The following is a 16,616-nucleotide window of genomic DNA, read 5'->3' on the forward strand; positions in this document are numbered from 1 at the left end:
CGCCCTCTCCACGACGAAAGTCCCCCCGCGGGTGTGAACGCGCGCGAGGGGTGATGTCACCCGCCGCCGCATGCGAGACACACACAGATACACGTACGCAATGGTGGTGACAAGGTCACAGCGCCGGCACGAGCTGCTATTGTAGGAATTCACCGTACGAGAGTTGACGCTTTAAAGCTCGACTGCTGCGTGTCTTTGAGCACAAGCGTGTTTATAATAAATGTGGCGTTACTGCGTGGGCAGAGACACGCGCTCGCAGCGCATTGAGAGTGTTGCTAAAAACTCATCGACTCTGCTGCTCTCAAAGGAATACAAGAGACGTAATTTGGTGACGTTCCAAGCAATCACCATTGTTTATTGGAAGGAGATTTCTCTTTTAAAAAATCTCAGGCCAAGAGCCTTTACAATTTAAATGAACAAAAAAAATCACAGATAGAACAGTCAGCACAGAATGATGTATATTAGCTGTAGCGCTATATAGTTTGTGTTGTCCTTCCCCCGCACCTCCGATTAGCGCGATTGGCAACAGTAAATACATCACGGGGAAGGGCCATTTACTAAAACGTCGCCTATACGTTCCTTTTAGAGCGCTTTTGACGGATGTGTTGAGCCTTTGTTGTGTGTGTCTCTGTTGTGTGTGTCTCTGTTGTGTGTGTCTCTGTTGTGTATGCCTTGACACACACGGTTGGTTGAGCAGCCCGCCTTGCAGTTGTAAGATTAAAAGTTTAATTCCTGCCCAGAGACACTCAGAGTGAGAGTCAAATCTGGGTACGTGCAGGTTTCGCTATCTTCATGCGGTAGATGCGTTCTGAAAAAAAAGCACACAAAACGAAACCGCACGAGACAGTTGCCAACCAAGTAGCGCACACACAGTACACACACAGTACACACTCAGTACACGGCACACACACACACAATAGACGGTACACACACAGTACACACACAGTACACACTCAGTACACGGTACACACACAATACACGGCACACACACACAATAGACGGTACACACACAGTACACACACAGTACACGACACACACAGTACACCGTAGAAATAGGTGAGCTGCATATACTCGAAATCGCACAAACCGAACCCGCATAAAGCGAGGGAAACCTGTATTTGTCCAGATAGACCGATATTATCATTATTCAAAACACATTGCTGAGGAGGGAGCTGGTAGGAACGTTGGGTTGCTCGGTCAATGGCCAGGGTCAACGGCGGCGTGGTGTATTTTGCAAATATGCCCGACTGTGAGGGCGGGCACAAGCCGGCGTGAGTAGGTTAAACGTTGAGTTTGATAAGGGCACCACGGGGTGACCAGCCCCTCCCCTCCCCACCCAGCCCCACCCCACCCAGCCCCTCCCTCCCCTCCCCTCTCCACCCAGCCCGACCCCTCCCATTTTTTGATGCACGACGGACGGACACAATAATCCCCTGTGGGCTGGTGGAACCAGGTGGTCCCTACCAATATTATTAAATGAATATTTTATTATCACCAACAGCCATGATCAATCCACTGCTGGATGAAGGCGTCCCAAGCTGCCACCGCTATCCAACACGATCCTGCGATGCTGCGATCCACTCCGCATGCGCACATGAACCGATTTCATCGCTCCGTCTCCTGGGTGGACGCCCTCTCGGACGCGCTCCACGTTGTACGTTATATCACGTGACGTTATATATCTATAGGTGGCCTGTATTTATAACAAAGTCAGAATCTGAATAGTTATTTATACTGGAGGAATCCGATGAGCTATAAAGCTCTTTATAACAGATGTCCAGGAGGGGGGGGGGGTCAGAACGTTACAACAAACATCACAAAACACGATAGGAGTGCTACGCATTGGAAAGATAAACAAATCACAAAAAATATAAAAATAAAAATACACTTTTTTATTTTTCTACCAGGTAAGGCCCACTGGGCTACATCGCTTCTTTTTCAGAAGCGACCTGGCCACACATAATAGCTCAACGAAGTGGCTCATCACGTGGAAATGTGGGGGGGCCAAATCATCTAAATAATATAAATACGTAAGAAGTCATTGCGAGCAGATGTCTCAAGGGAGGAGCTGGCTAAAAATAAACTCGGGACACGGTACAAAAAGCCAATTCCAGTGTGCGAGCACAAAAACCCCGAGACAATATACATTATGCAGGATGAACAAATTACAATTTTAGCTTGAAACAGATGGTCATACGCATAAACCATCATTGTTCGCAGCAGCTGCAGTCAGCATCACCATTATCGTTAACTTCACACTGCATGGATACCTGTTTATTTATTAATTCAAAGTTGACGAGACCCCGATTGTCGAAACCGGTGCAGTTTTGCTTGCTTTGAATCAACGCTGCTCACATTACGCACTCCCAGAATGCCGTGGCGCTGATGTTCATGTTGCGTTCAATTTATTTTGACATTTTTATTGAAGTCGGCGCTGTACATCGATGATACCCAAAATCCAGTGGAGGAAACTCCACGTTACTATGCCAGCCAACGTCTCTGTCGAGCGTGCGGTGACTGCTGCAGCCACTCCAGAGCGGCGTCCACTTGACCGGCCTCCAAGCACCGACGGGGGCGACAGGACTCTGACCACCGCCATTCGAACTCGCGGCTGCACACGAGAGGCGCCGTGCCGCGCCGGCCACTGCGCTCCTGCCATCTTCGTGACCTTTGTGCGAACACTTACAGCCCACGGGGGCATTGTGGGAAAGCCATATACCATGTTAGGGGGCTTGATCACAGACGCTGGCGGGTTGTGTACTCTCGTTTTGTAGCAATGACCCCAGGGGGTGATTCATGTCGACAGCGGCGAGACAGATTCTGGCCGCTAGAAGTGCTAATTTTAGGCAGCTGAGTGTCACCTCGCTGGCCACTGAGGCCAGTTCGCAATCTCCGAGGGGGTGAACGTTGATACACGTGTATTCTTTAATTAACACGAGCACACTTTGTGCACGTAATACAATACACACCCGACACTGTTACACACTCTCCGTCTCTCGCTAATGCGCAACTCTACACTGGTTGCTAGCCGACACACGACGCCAGCCGTCTGACACTGACGGCGCTGCACCGAGACAGCCAACTACGTCGAGCAGCGGCGCTATTATCGAGTGGAGACGACAGCGACGATGGCGACGGGGATCCCACTCCAAACGACAGCCCCGAGCTCCCCCTGGAGGTCCCCTTTAATCCTGTCAGCGCGGCCTCGCGTCCCTTCCGTGACCTTTCCCCTAGATCCCTCTCGGGTCTATCACGTGGCCTGCTGTCAGTCAGGGCTCCTACATTTGAGTGGCGTGTCCTGACAGCCAGCCATCCGTCAGTGTCCTTATTGCACGTTGGATAACGATACAGAATCTATGCGTATGCATCATTTGTCTATCTTTCTAAATATATTGACCACCATTCAGAGGGAGGAGGCACAGCAGACGAGGAAGGTCTTGGACTTCCACTTGATCAGGGGCAGAGTCTACAGCGCGGATGGGGAAGGGGGAGGGAATTCTAGACCATTGGGGGCAGCAGAAGGGGGGGTGGAGTGACCTCCCATTGCATGAAGGATGATTGAGGGTTTTGAGAGAAGCCCTTGGTCGCTGGAGTAGAGGATGTGCGTAGCGGAGTAGGGACTGAGTAGCGGAGTAGGGACTGAGTAGCGGAGTGGGACTGAGTAGCGGAGTGGGGACTGAGTAGCGGAGTGGGACTGAGTAGCGGAGTGGGACTGAGTAGCGAAGTGGGACTGAGTAGCAGAGTGGGACTGAGTAGCGGAGTGGGACTGAGTAGCGGAGTGGGACTGAGTAGCGGAGTAGGGACTGAGTAGCGGAGTAGGGACTGAGTAGCGGAGTGGGACTGAGTAGCGGAGTAGGGACTGAGTAGCGGAGTGGGACTGAGTAGCGGAGTAGGGACTGAGTAGCGGAGTGTGTAGCGGAGTGCGTCGGGTGCGATGAGACGGGAGAGGTAGGCAGGGACGAGTCCAGAGGATGTCCAAGGGGACGAGGGGCGAGCGATGTGGTGGTCATCGGCTCGCGTCGTAGTCGAGACAGACAGCGCGGCCCAAGTCTGGACACAGTAACACGTGGACTTCGTTCGCACCGTACGTAGCCAACCACCCTCATCGAGGTGACCGCAGGTTAATACATTCGTTTTAACAAATCACATCGGGTTATTTCTTTTAGTTCAGCACATGTTTAACCTGACTTCTATTAACATTAATGCATGCATGAATTATCTTGAAATTATTTTGGACTTTAAGATTACAGCTGCCTTCTTTAGTATCTATACAAACTAATTGAACTCGTTCGTCTTGAGTCAGTTTTTTTACGTGTTTTCCCATCAAATCAAAAGAAGAATTGATATTAATAATGGTAAAACAATGCTTAAAGACTAAACAATTCGCCATCGGTAAAATAAATTGAATAACCCGATATGTGCTGACGTCTGGGCCACCCTGCAGATAGGTGGCCTTTATATCGATGAGAAACTAGCGCACCGCACTCGTTTATAATTACGAGGCGGTCCTGTTCTGAATACAGGAACTGCAGACATACTTTTCTTCAGATCATGGCAAAATGATGAATATCATCATCATGATCATCGAGCTAAAAATACTCCTCTGCTCGACGAGAGCCTCGTCGTTACACCGGAGGACAGTTGCAAGTGGTCACCGTTCAACTGGAGAAAGAATATGCACGTAAATACACGAGAACTAATTTTGTCACCCTCGCCGCTATATATAGTAACACCTTTAAGTCAAACGCAGCAGCAGCAGGCAACACCGTGTTCCTTCGTGCCGTGCCACGTGGCGACTTGTAACTTATCTCAGCAGAACAAAAAGACACCGAACAAAATTGATCTGCGGGTCAAATTATTCGTAGCTGGTAAGAAACAGGTTGCCCTGACCTCTGGTCCACGCGCTGACGGAGATTAAAGGCGTTCGCATTCCATATTGATAGCACGGTCGCCAAACAACGGTCACCCTGCAGCGGCGATTAAAGTCTCTTCCCGTCGATTTGGGGGCTCAAGTGAAGCGACGTCCGAGCTCTGCCACGGCGTGACGCGTGGCGCGTCACTGTCGTCTGTCGCAAACGATTCGCATCCAGATCACGTGTCGACACACACACACGCGGCCTGCCGTGATTTAAGGATGTTTTTCGCTCAAATGTAAATCCGATTTTTTTAATCCAATTCCATGGGAAGCGCTCAATTTCGTCGGTTCTCGAAAGCGAAGGATGTTGTGAGCATGGACAGTGCTTGGGTGAGCGACCAGCACGCATACGACAGCTGCTATAGGCTACACACTCGGCAGGGGGCCGTGCAGCAACATCCATTGTTTCGTTCGCCAACCCGCACTGACCGTTGCATTACTAAATGAAGGTAAGGTTACTGCGGATACTTTAAAGTGTCGGGTCGATTACGAACAATGTCAACTTGGAATGCATTTGAAATATGACCCACGGACTCGCATAGAGACCCACGGACTCACATAGAGACCCACGGACTCACATAGAGACCCACGGACTCACATAGAGACCCATAGACTCATAACTACCCCTCGAGTCGCATAGATAGCTCTGGACTTTCACAGAGACCCATGGAGTCACATAAAGACCCACAGGTTCGCATAGAGACTGCTAGACTCGCACTGTCTATATGGAGAAGATTGACAAATAACTTGTTACCAGCAAAGCTTTAAAAAAAAAAAATGCCCCCGTGTCTCTAGAATTTGAACCTCGCATTATATGAAGTAAAATGGTAAAAGTTAAAGGTACAGCCCTGCAAATGCTGCTCGACGCCACTGCCGGCAGTAGGGCCTCCGCCACACTGAGCTCCACAGCGCCCCTCTCCCCACGCTTCACCCCGCCGCTCGCGACCTGCCGACCGATGGGATGCGGCGGAGCCCAGCGGCGCTGCTGGGTGCACAAGGCGGGGGCAGGGAGGGAGGGGGGCGGGAGGAGGGCAGGGAGGGAGGGAGGGGGGCGGGGGGAGGGAGGGGGGCGGGAGGCGGGGGGAGGGCGGGGGGGCAGCGAGGGCGGGGGCAGGGAGGGAGGCGGGGGGAGGGAGGGAGGCGGGGGTAGGGAGAAGGGCGGGGGCAGGGAGGGAGGCGGGGGCAGGGAGGGGGGCGGGGGGGGCGGGGGCAGGGAGGGAGGGGGGGCAGGGAGGGGGAGAGGGAGGTGGGGGCAGGGAGGGAGGGGAGGGCAGGGAGGGGGGCTGGGGCAGGGAGGGAGAGGGGGCAGGGAGGGGGGGGAGGGAGGGGGGGCAGGGAGGGAGGCAGGAGGGGGGCGGGGGGAGGGAGGGGGGCGGGGGCAGGGAGGGAGGCGGGGGCAGGGAGGGAGGGGGGGCAGGGAGGGGGACGGGGGCAGGGAGGGAGGCGGGGGCAGGGAGGGAGGGGGGGCAGGGAGGGGGGCAGGGAGGGGGGCAGGGAGGGGGGCGGGGGCAGGGAGGGGGGGCAGGGAGGGAGGAGGGGGAAGGGAGGGGAGGGCAGGGAGGGAGGCGATGCCACCGCTACCCCTGGCGCAACTATCCTGGCTCAACCACCTCGATGTACATTCACAGCCGCTGCTCTCCGTCAACATGAGCCGTGCGAGGGACGAAGGAGTCTAATGAAGATCCAAGTCTTTGTTTAAGCAGCCAAAACATCACTGCTGCATTTTGGAACGCTACCACGCGATACGAACCCAATGCCAAATGTTTGCCCGCGTATCATTCCTGGAAAGGAAGGCACTTGTCTGCGCGTGAAGCAAGGGCTGCTGCTCCACGCGTGCTGGCTGCTGATAGTGCACGCGGCGCGGTCAGCTTGTCAATCTGTGGGATTTTTCCCTCTTGTGCAATCTCGCTAACCTCTTCCTAACCCCGCCACAACTGGTCCCGGGTTTTGCTCAAGTGTGCGCTCCGCATCTTATCTGCCCGCTTAGCCGCGTGCGTGCGCGTGCCCTCCCAGTGGGGAGCGGCGGTGCGGTGGTCGGCGCACTGCACTGCGAGCCCTACACCGGCGAGTTCGATTCCTGCTCACGGCCAACATCAGTGACACACATGTGTGAGCCGGTCCTGGGCCTCCCCGTAGTCTCTGTGTGTAAACATCAGCACGATGGAGACAACGGGCAGCCAGGCGTGGTGGTGACCCACTCCTCGTGTGCCGCGTGTTGGCCCTTCATAGGTGCTCGTGAACAGCGCTTGCTCCAACAGTCTGCTCAGGTTAAATGGGCGATCTTGGTCTGTGCCCTTCCTGCCCCGGTGATACCTGGCTGATTGCGTCGATCCAGACGGCCGGGTTGGTGGATTGTGGAGTGACGGGGTCTGCGTGAGCTACCCACATAAAACTATTAAAACAACTAAACTATTTTTTTATTTTTCCAGGTAAGGCCCACTGAGCTATATAGCTCTTTTTCAGAAGCGACCTGGTCACAAATGGTCACTTAACGATGTGGCTTGTCATGTGGAAATGTATAGCAGCCAAATACTCTCAACGAATGTTTGTAAATGTGGAGGGAAAAACCGGAGGACCCGGAGAAAAATCCACACGACCATGGGGAGAGAGACGCAAACACCAAATACACAGCAGGCGTCAGGGTCGGGATTGAACCAACGAACCCACGACCTCCTGTATAGCAGGCGAGGAAGGTAACATCTCCTCGCCACCGTGGTAATGAAGTTCTGCTCCTAGTAGGCGGCACGACAGGGTGGCGCAGTCGTGCCGCTCGTGCCTCGCAGCAAGACGCCCCTGGGTTGACTTCCCGACAGTGGAGCCTCTCTGCGTGGAGGTGTAAGTTCTCCCCCTGTTGTGCATGGGTTTCCCCCCAGTCAAAAAACCCCACCATGTCACTGGTGTTGGCCAAACGTCCCAAATACTTCAAATTTACCAGCAAACTACGATAATATGGTCTCTGCATCGCGCGCTTTCAGGTGCGCTTCTGCGGCCGTCTGGAACGCTTTTTCTCCCGATATTAGGAAGCCACTGGAGCTTGCACTTTTAAATTATCTAGATTGAAAATACATTTCTTTAGAAAATGCTTTTTGTGTTTCGTTTATTGTCGTTCCCCCGCACCTCTGATTAGCACGGTTGGCTACGTATGGTGCGAAAGAAGTTCAACATATATATTTTGGGTTTACTTGAAGCAATATTGCCCCCCCCTCTGCCCACTGTGAAAACTTGTCGGGACCCTTCAGAAAACTGTCTTGAGACTCATCAAGGCATTTGTGGCTAAACAAGCGGAATCATAATAATCAGTGCGACTGACGTAGTGTCACAAATTTGAATGTTACCCACTTATATGTATCGGATTCCTCCAAGTACTTCAGTTTACATTGAAAATAAACTGACACAAACATCCTCAATCCTTACCCTGTTAAACACACCTCAGAGTCTCAGTGTGGTTTGTGGTCTGGGGTAAATAAATAATGACCTCCATCGATGTGGTTAGGGTGATTTTTTATCTTGTCATTCTCGGAATAAAAGGTTTGGCCCACCGCCGGAATTATGTTGAACATGTATGTATGTTGAAATTCGTGCGGGGGAAGGACAACAAACTTAACACAAAAAAGCAGTTCTAAAAAAACGAGGTTTCAACTTAGATTGAAAAGTGCATAGCTGCAGTGGCTTCCTAACTTTGGAAGGAAGAGCGTTCCAGACGGCCGCAGAAGCGCATCTGAAAGCACGCGATGCAGTGACCGTCTTTGTTTGATGCTCAGCCAAACGCCGCTGCTGCGAGGATAACCGGCGTCCGCGTGGTGGTTTATGTTCCTTGACGAAATCAGCGAGGTGTTGTGGCTCATTTGTGGCGAGAACTGCGTGTGTAACGAGTGGGACCCGATAATTTATTCGTTTGGCAAACAGAAGCCCATGCAGCTCGGCGAGCACTGGACGGACGCGGTCGGATCTTGATGTACCGTCACGACGCGTGCCAGAGAACTGTGGGCACGCTGCAGCTTGGTGAGTAATGCTTTTGCCAGACGTCCTGTAGAGTTGCAAAAATCGAGCTTTGTCGATACTATGCCGCACGCCACCGTGTTGCTTGAGTCACGACTCAATAGTGGCCCAATGTGTTGTAGAGCCCTGGTAGGAAAATTGCAGGACCTGACGATATTTTGCACAAAATTACCAGCAAACTCCTCGATTGAGTTTACACGAAGCAATAACCCCCCCCGCCCCGTTGTCCCCCACCGTAAAAACTTGGCGAGACCCTCCTGAAAAAGATGCTTGAGGCGCTTAACAAGCGGAATAATAATAATAAGCATAAAAGGTATGCTACTGACATCGTGTCATAAACTTGAGTCTTCCCCGCTTTTCGCATTCCTCCAAGAGCGTGGAGAATACACTGACACAAACATCTTCAAACTTTACCCCCCTAAACATACCGAAGAGTCTCAGTGTGGCTTTGTCTGGGGGAAATAAATAATGACCTCCATCGATGTGGCGAGGGTGATTTGTTATCTTGTCATTCTAAAAAAAAATGTTTTTCCCACCGCTGGCGTTACATTCAAATTATGGGAAATCCCCGCGTGCTTTCGCACGGAGACCTCGACGTGGAAAGAGTAAAGCAACGCGTTCGAGCGCGTAGTCATTCATTGAACATGTTTGTTTAAACACAGGGGCGGGAATTAATGGCCTTCTTCACAAGAGTCACATCGTAACCCTCCACGGAAGGCAACTCCGTGACTGAATCCAGACCCCCAGACGCAGCACGCCGCTGTCTCTGCCCCCTCGACCACCTCGCGCCCGGCATCGCCTGCAAGCCGCGCGCGCCACAGGCCTCGTACCACGCGCGGGCGATGGCCGCGTTCATGGAATTCTTCCACGGAGAAGGTCCACGGTCACTCTTCTCCGTGCTGGCGAACGCAGTCGGTGTAATTACGCGTTGCGAGTTGAAGCTGCTTTTTTTTATGAGTTACATGCCCGTTTGCTTGTTGTGATCGAGCTGATATTTGTTGAGGATTTGTCAAAATGTCAACACAGCTCTTCGGTGATCACCAGCGAAACGTCAGAGTACTCGAATTGTTAATGTCGTGGATTTACTCTCCAACACACCGGTGTGCTGAACTAGTAACTAATTGGCATGTTTTGTTTACGTGACAAACATTACTAATTGGCTGTGTCGGGTGGCGGCGGGTTTAACGACACATTTATATCCACGCGATCTAACCCAAACAAAATACATTATGGATATTGGTCGCGAAATCCTACCACGTGTTAGACTGACAGCTGTTTGTGTTCCACTTTTGTCCTCTACCCACCCATGCATGGCAGGCTCAAACGCCCTCCAGCGCTGTCTCTCATCTGGAGCTGATTCTCCACCGAATCGGACATTTGTCCCTAAAATCCAAAGCGCATTCCCTGCTCTCACGAGCGGTTATCTCTCTTGTAGTGGCCCTTGTGACGGTGGGGGACATTCCATATTCCCATGGCAGGGGCCAGTCAACTCCAGAGATGACCACTGTTCACTGAACGACAAAGCAGTGCTCACTTTTATCAAAAAGCCCAAAGAAATAATGGGGCTATGCCAGCCAGCCAGCCTTCGACCCGGATTTGAACTCGGACACCTTCCAAAACAGCGAGCCGAGCGCTTTCACCGCGGCTACCACCTGGCCGGAAATGCGTATAAATGCACTTAATAGGAGCTTGCTAACAGCGGGCCCCACGTGCCCAATTTAAATGTCAGTACGTCATTGCGCGCGCGCGCGCACACGCCACAGCCGGAATCCCTAAGCACGACGCAGGAGGCGTTTGGGAGTTGAGAAACACAAGATATTCCTGCAATGCCACTCAGACGGGACACAGCCTCCTGCCCCCTCCACACAGCCAGCCCTGGAACACGCGTCAGACACACCGCGTTCGTGCGTGCGTAGGTGGATGGGGAGCGGTGGCGCAGTGGTTAGCGTACTACGCTTCGAGCCCGGCTGTTTAACCGAGTTAGAATCCCGTTCACGGCTACCTTCAGTGACGGATATCTGAACCGATCATGGGACTGCCCTCGATTCGACTCAGTTATAAAATGAGTGGCTGGTGGAGTGTGTAAGTATCGGCGCTGGTGAGACAAAGGCGGCTGGGCTTGGTGCTGGCCCCACGACCCACTCGTGTGCCGTGCTGGCCTTCATAAGTGCTCGCTAACTGAACTTGCCCTCACACCCTATGCAGCCTATCCAGGGGATGTTTGTGTGTTAGAGCGGTAGCGTAGTCGTTAGCACACCACTCTACAAAACTAGCTGGCCACCTGTGATTCAATTCCCGCTCACGGCTACCATCAGTGGCGAATATCCGAACCGGTCCTGGTCCTCCTTAAGGTCGACTCAGCCTTAAATCACTACCTGCTGTTGTGGGGAGATTAAGGCGACCCGGCTTGGCGATGGCCACGCCCCCCATCTCGTGCACTGCTCCGGCCTCACAAACAGCACTTGGCTCCATCAGTCGGTGCGCCTTTACGGGGGATCTTTGTCTTTGTGTGCGTGGGAGCGCTGCTGCTGTTGGAACACGACGGTACGATCCCAGTGAGCGAGGTTTTATAAACTCACCGTGCACAACATCATCAGCAAGTCGGATATGAAGCCGTCCTGGGCCTCTTCCGAGTACCTGGTGTGGTGTTTTGAATTCAGTACCTCGGGTGTGGCACGGGTCACCATCACCCATTCATTGCCGTGCCAGTCTGAGTGTGGGCTTGCCAACAGCTCTTGCCCCATTCAGCCTATATATTACACACGTGGTCCATACTGTGGAGTGCTTCTCCATGTTTGAGCAGTTCATACAAAATAACAATCTTATGCAGTCACTCTTTATCGGTCCCTATCGCCCTCCATTAAATAACATGCATTTATATATTTATTTAATTGTAATATATATGAAGTGTTATTCGCAGTGTGTCAAATCACACTGATACATTTCAGCCATCTGTGGGGCTCCCCTGGGATATCCAGGAATCAAGTGAATAATATATGACCATCGAGGAAGTGCTCACCTCCTCGTTATAATCCCGAGCCCATCGTGGGAATACCACGTCCGTGTGACAAGAGACCACTTCTATCCATCAGGCATCCAGTGTTGGCCTTCCCACAATGGGGCGTGGCACGGTGGCTAGGAGATGCCACCGTACAGCTCGCCCTCCGACGATGGGTGGTCAGGTCAAGGCCGTAGCCGTGGAGTCAACATTGGGGGGGACCAAATCTTCCAGGGGGTCTGGGGGTCCCCCCCCAGAAAAAAAAAAATCTAAATTTGAAAACTAATTTCCTGCCACTTCCTGCCTAAAATATTTCAAAATTCACTCACACATGGGATGGACTTATGATTTATTTTTTACAATAATGTCTAATAGTGTAATGTATTACATTGCTGTTCTTTTTCTTTTATAATTTATCTTTTTTCATTGTATGTAATGGCAGAGATTAGGGATGCATAAAGTACAACCATAACCACAATCATATAAACAAAAATCTATGCATTGTTATATGAAGAAAAGTCCAGATATTGTGGCCAAGGATTTAGCAAATTGTTGTTTTTATTTACATAGCATAGTAATTATTATTATTTTAAAATATTTTTTATAGCAATATATTGGGGGGGGGGGGACATTTTGAGCATATTTTAATATGGGGGGGGGTGTGTCTCCCCCAATATATATTATAAGTACGACCTTGGTTCAGGTTGTTGTTCGGCACGACGCTCAGCGATTCGCTCCTCCGGCACCTCTGATTAGCAACGGTTGGCTACATACGGTGGCAAAGAAGTCCAACATGTATACATGTGTACACGTGCTTGGATCATCTTCTCGAACTGCATCTCTTACGTCGTGCCGAACGCCACGCGGTACAATCCGAGACCCCATCGGAGAGCCACAGCAAGAAAGACAAGTGACCATTGCCTCCCAGGGTCACGTTAAGGGGTTGCTGCTGTGATCGCTTGGAGTGGCCCCCAAACAACTCTGCCACTCACTCCAACGCCAGGAGCGAGCGGGCGGGCGCGACTCACGCGGCCAGAACTCAATCATCGCATGGAGACGCCGCTGCGCTGCGGAGCGCGCCACGCGAGGCGGTGCACGAGAGGGGCCGACCTCGCTGCCTCGCGGGAGTCGACGCCTGTCTGCAAACGCTCATCAGCTGCCCTGGGAGGGTTGTGGGTTCCACATAAGCCGAGTGTGGACAGTGTTGGGTTACAGCCCCGCTTCGTGTTTTGTTCTGGGCGCTGCTTGCTTGGTTGTCTGTGTGCGTGCAGTCGGCGGTGTGGATATCGGTGGGGAGCGGTGGCGCAGTGGTTAGCGCTACGAACCCGGCGACCCAAATTCGATTCCTGGCCACGGCCACCAACAACAGTGACGATTATCTGAATCGCTTGTGGGCCTCCCCGAGGTCGACTCAGCCTCAAATGAGTACCTGCTGCGGTGTGTAAAACATCGCCGCTGGGGAGACAAAGGCGGCCGGGCGGCGTGGTGCTGCCCACCCCACAACCTCGTGCCGTGTCGGCCTTCGTAGATGCTGCTACTCACGAACAGCCCCCCCCCCCCCCAAGTCTTGTTCAGGCTTCACGTGGGATCTTTGTTGTTGCTCTTTGTTGCAGGAGGGGGGGTGGTGACGCATTGCAGATGTTGCTGCTCAAGCCTCCTGCCCCGTCGCCTCCAATCAAGCCGCACGCGTCTCAGCTGCCCCGCAGACTCCGCGGCGAATCGCGCGGTGCGGGGGGGGGGTGCGGGGGGGGGGGTGCGGGGGGGGGTGCGGGGGGGGGTGCGGGGGGGGTGCGGGGGGGTCGCGACCCGCCAATTAGCCGGGCGCCCTGGGCCGGCGGATTCCGCGTGCTCCTGCGGTGCGGGGTATGGTGAAGTATGGTGAAGTATGGTGACGTATGGTGAAGTGTGGTGAAGTATGGAGAAGTATGGTGACGTATGGTGAAGTGTGGTGACGTATGGTGAAGTGTGGTGAAGTGTGGAGAAGTATGGTGACGTATGGTGAAGTATGGTGAAGTGTGGTGAAGTATGGTGAAGTGTGGTGACGTATGGTGAAGTATGGTGACGTATGGTGAAGTATGGTGACGTATGGTGAAGTGTGGTGAAGTATGGAGAAGTATGGTGACGTATGGTGAAGTATGGTGAAGCAGGCGACCGTTCGTCCGCGACATCGCGGATTGCCGCTATCACTGCACTATCACTTTCACGGAACGCGTCCCTGTTACAGTAAACACTGAGTGAGTAATAACAATAATTGCTCGAGAACGGCTTCATTGCTCTTAGTTCGTTGACCCCCCCCCGCACCTCCGATTAGCACGGTCGGCTATGTGCGGTGCTAAACAGTGCAGCACACATACACGGTCCATTGTTGGCATTTAGTAAAATGCCATTCAGACGCATTCATCTCCGTGGCGGAGTAGCGACATCATCGGCTGTGGCGGTGCGGCAATCGGTCAGCTGGGGCCCCAACACTGCGACTGAGAACAAACCTCGTGGTGCTCGTCAAGGGGGGCCCACCTCGTAGCTTTGCGGGGGGGGTGGAGGGGGAGGCACCCCTGTCCCTCGCTCGTGACGCCGCTGGTTCATCTATGATCTCAGGGGCCTTGCTCGCAATGCCATGCACGTCGTACGAGTTGCCCGAGCAAAGCCGTCTGTTCATCACAGCCCCGTGAACAAGTGTCGCGTCGCTGCCCAGCAGCACCGCTCAGCTCTCCCATCCACCTTGCTCACCTGCACGCGCCTCCTCGTCCAGTTCACAATTTCATTGTCTGCATTCCCATCTCTCTGGCCTGCCTGCCTCCCGTGCCTCTTCCCACTGCAACACCAGAGCTGCTTCCAACATTGCGCGAATATAACCACCACCTTCATCACCGAGCCGCGTGAACCGAAACGTAAACGCACACACAGGATTCCGCTCATGTTTCATGCGATGTTTTTTACATCAGCGTAGTAAAAGCCTTTGGCCGATATGGCGACCTACTATTTGTTTTCTAGTCTTTGTCACTGATTCTAGTCTGCTCGTGACTCGTAGCAGTGATAAAGACGGCGATTATGTTTGGTTTTCTGCCCTTTCCTCTATAAAAGGTAAAGGTGCAGCCCTGCAATTACTCGCTCACATTAATGCTGGCGGGTCTCCACTTGAAGATATTTGGCCTACTCTTCCATGCTGGCCAGATGTCTTGAATGAGATGGGTGTATCTTCAATGCCCCCTATCACACACTGCAGAACAGGAATCTTGATTTATCCTGGAGAAATCCGATGAGCTATGAAGCTCTTCCCCACAGATGTCCAGTAGACAGATTGCAGGGTGGAGAGAGGCGGGGTGGTAATAAACTTGCACCATTCCTTCAACTGCCGTGCCAGAAGATCGAGCCGGCGACCTCTGCCTTGAAAGTCCAGCACGCTGACCATGGCACCGCGGCAGCATTTGTCGTTCTATTCGCATGGGCAGCAGGAAAGTGAAACGTGCGTTGTTGTTGTTGTTCGGAGAAATGGAAGGAACAGGAAAGAGAGGAAGGTCTACCAGAGCTTGGCTGGACGACGACCTCAGAGATCGGTGCCAGGAAGACGTGGCCACGGCTTGAGAACAGTGGCACTGCAAGAGAGGAACGTCGACACAACAAGACGCAATGTGCAGTGGACACCTATGGATCGTGATGATGATGATGATGAAGATTCCCATAGGAAGAGCGCAACGCAAAAAGTTTCCACAACCTCCATAAAAGAGCAGCACCCGTTCACGTTTGGCGCCTCGTGCCGCTGGGAAGCCCTCCCTCCCGCATGGCGCGCGTCCCCGGCAGACGCCACTCGCGCGCCGGTTGCGCTCGTTCACCGCCAGCTCCTGCCGGGGCAAGCCCCTTAATGTACGCGAGGGAAGGAAGATCAGTCCGCTTTAATATATCTCAAACGGCAAGGAAATTAAATAAATTAAGGCTCCGGCAATTACAGCAAATGAGACAAAGTTCTGCACAATAACTCTGCTCGCGCGCTTAATTAGCTCGGACAATCGCCGTTGCTGAGCGGGTAATGCCTCTCGCATCGCTGACTGCAAACCGCACACCATCCATATATCTTAACGCGAGCCTTCGGTGACAGCAGTGAATGAGTCACACCTGCAACAGCAGCAGCAGCAACGGCGGCGTCTGGGGCAACATGACCCCAACCGCACGCACGGCGTGCCTTTGAGGAGGGGAGGAACAGCGCACGGCGCTCAGACAAGGCCACGTGGTGCCCGTGCCGGCTCCACGCACGCACGGGTGCTCACGGGGCCACGTGTGCCGCGCGCGGGCGACGTCACCACGCGCTCCGTCAGTCACGCAGGGGGTTGTTTCGTGTCCCGGAGGGATGGCCAAACGGCACGCCACACATCCCTAAGCGTGCAGCACTTGGGAGGGAGGGAGCGAGAAGGGGTTGCAGGATCAACGCTCGCCCCGCACCGCCGGCATTATCAAGGGAGCAGGGGGATGGATTTGGCCCCGCGAACTCTGGACCCATGAGCGAGTGTAATCACAACCGGTCAACCAAATCAGCACAATTAGGGGTATGCGCACCGCCTGGTGAGGCTACCGCAGCTCGGCGGGAAGGCAGCAATAGCGGTGATGGTGGTTGATGAAGAAGAGCGAGTGGCTAGGGCCCAGTGGAGATCATCCGGCATGATCACGGCAACTGGCGCAGAACGGCCAACGCGATTGAGCACCCCCAGTGCT

General features: G+C 53.2%; 1 long non-coding RNA gene across 1 annotated transcript; it reads right to left on the reverse strand.

The window, feature by feature from the left end:
• Window positions 1–336: 336 nt before the first annotated feature.
• Window positions 337–16,039, reverse strand: LOC144943101 (uncharacterized). The gene is made up of 3 exons (XR_013639454.1): window positions 15,434–16,039; window positions 11,290–11,439; window positions 337–808 (listed from the first exon to the last, which is right to left on the reverse strand). It is a non-coding gene; the product is annotated as an uncharacterized LOC144943101 (long non-coding RNA).
• Between the last annotated feature and the right edge of the window lie 577 nt (window positions 16,040–16,616).

This window comes from Lampetra fluviatilis, chromosome 30, assembly GCF_964198595.1.
Source record: "Lampetra fluviatilis chromosome 30, kcLamFluv1.1, whole genome shotgun sequence".
NCBI lineage: Eukaryota > Metazoa > Chordata > Hyperoartia > Petromyzontiformes > Petromyzontidae > Lampetra > Lampetra fluviatilis.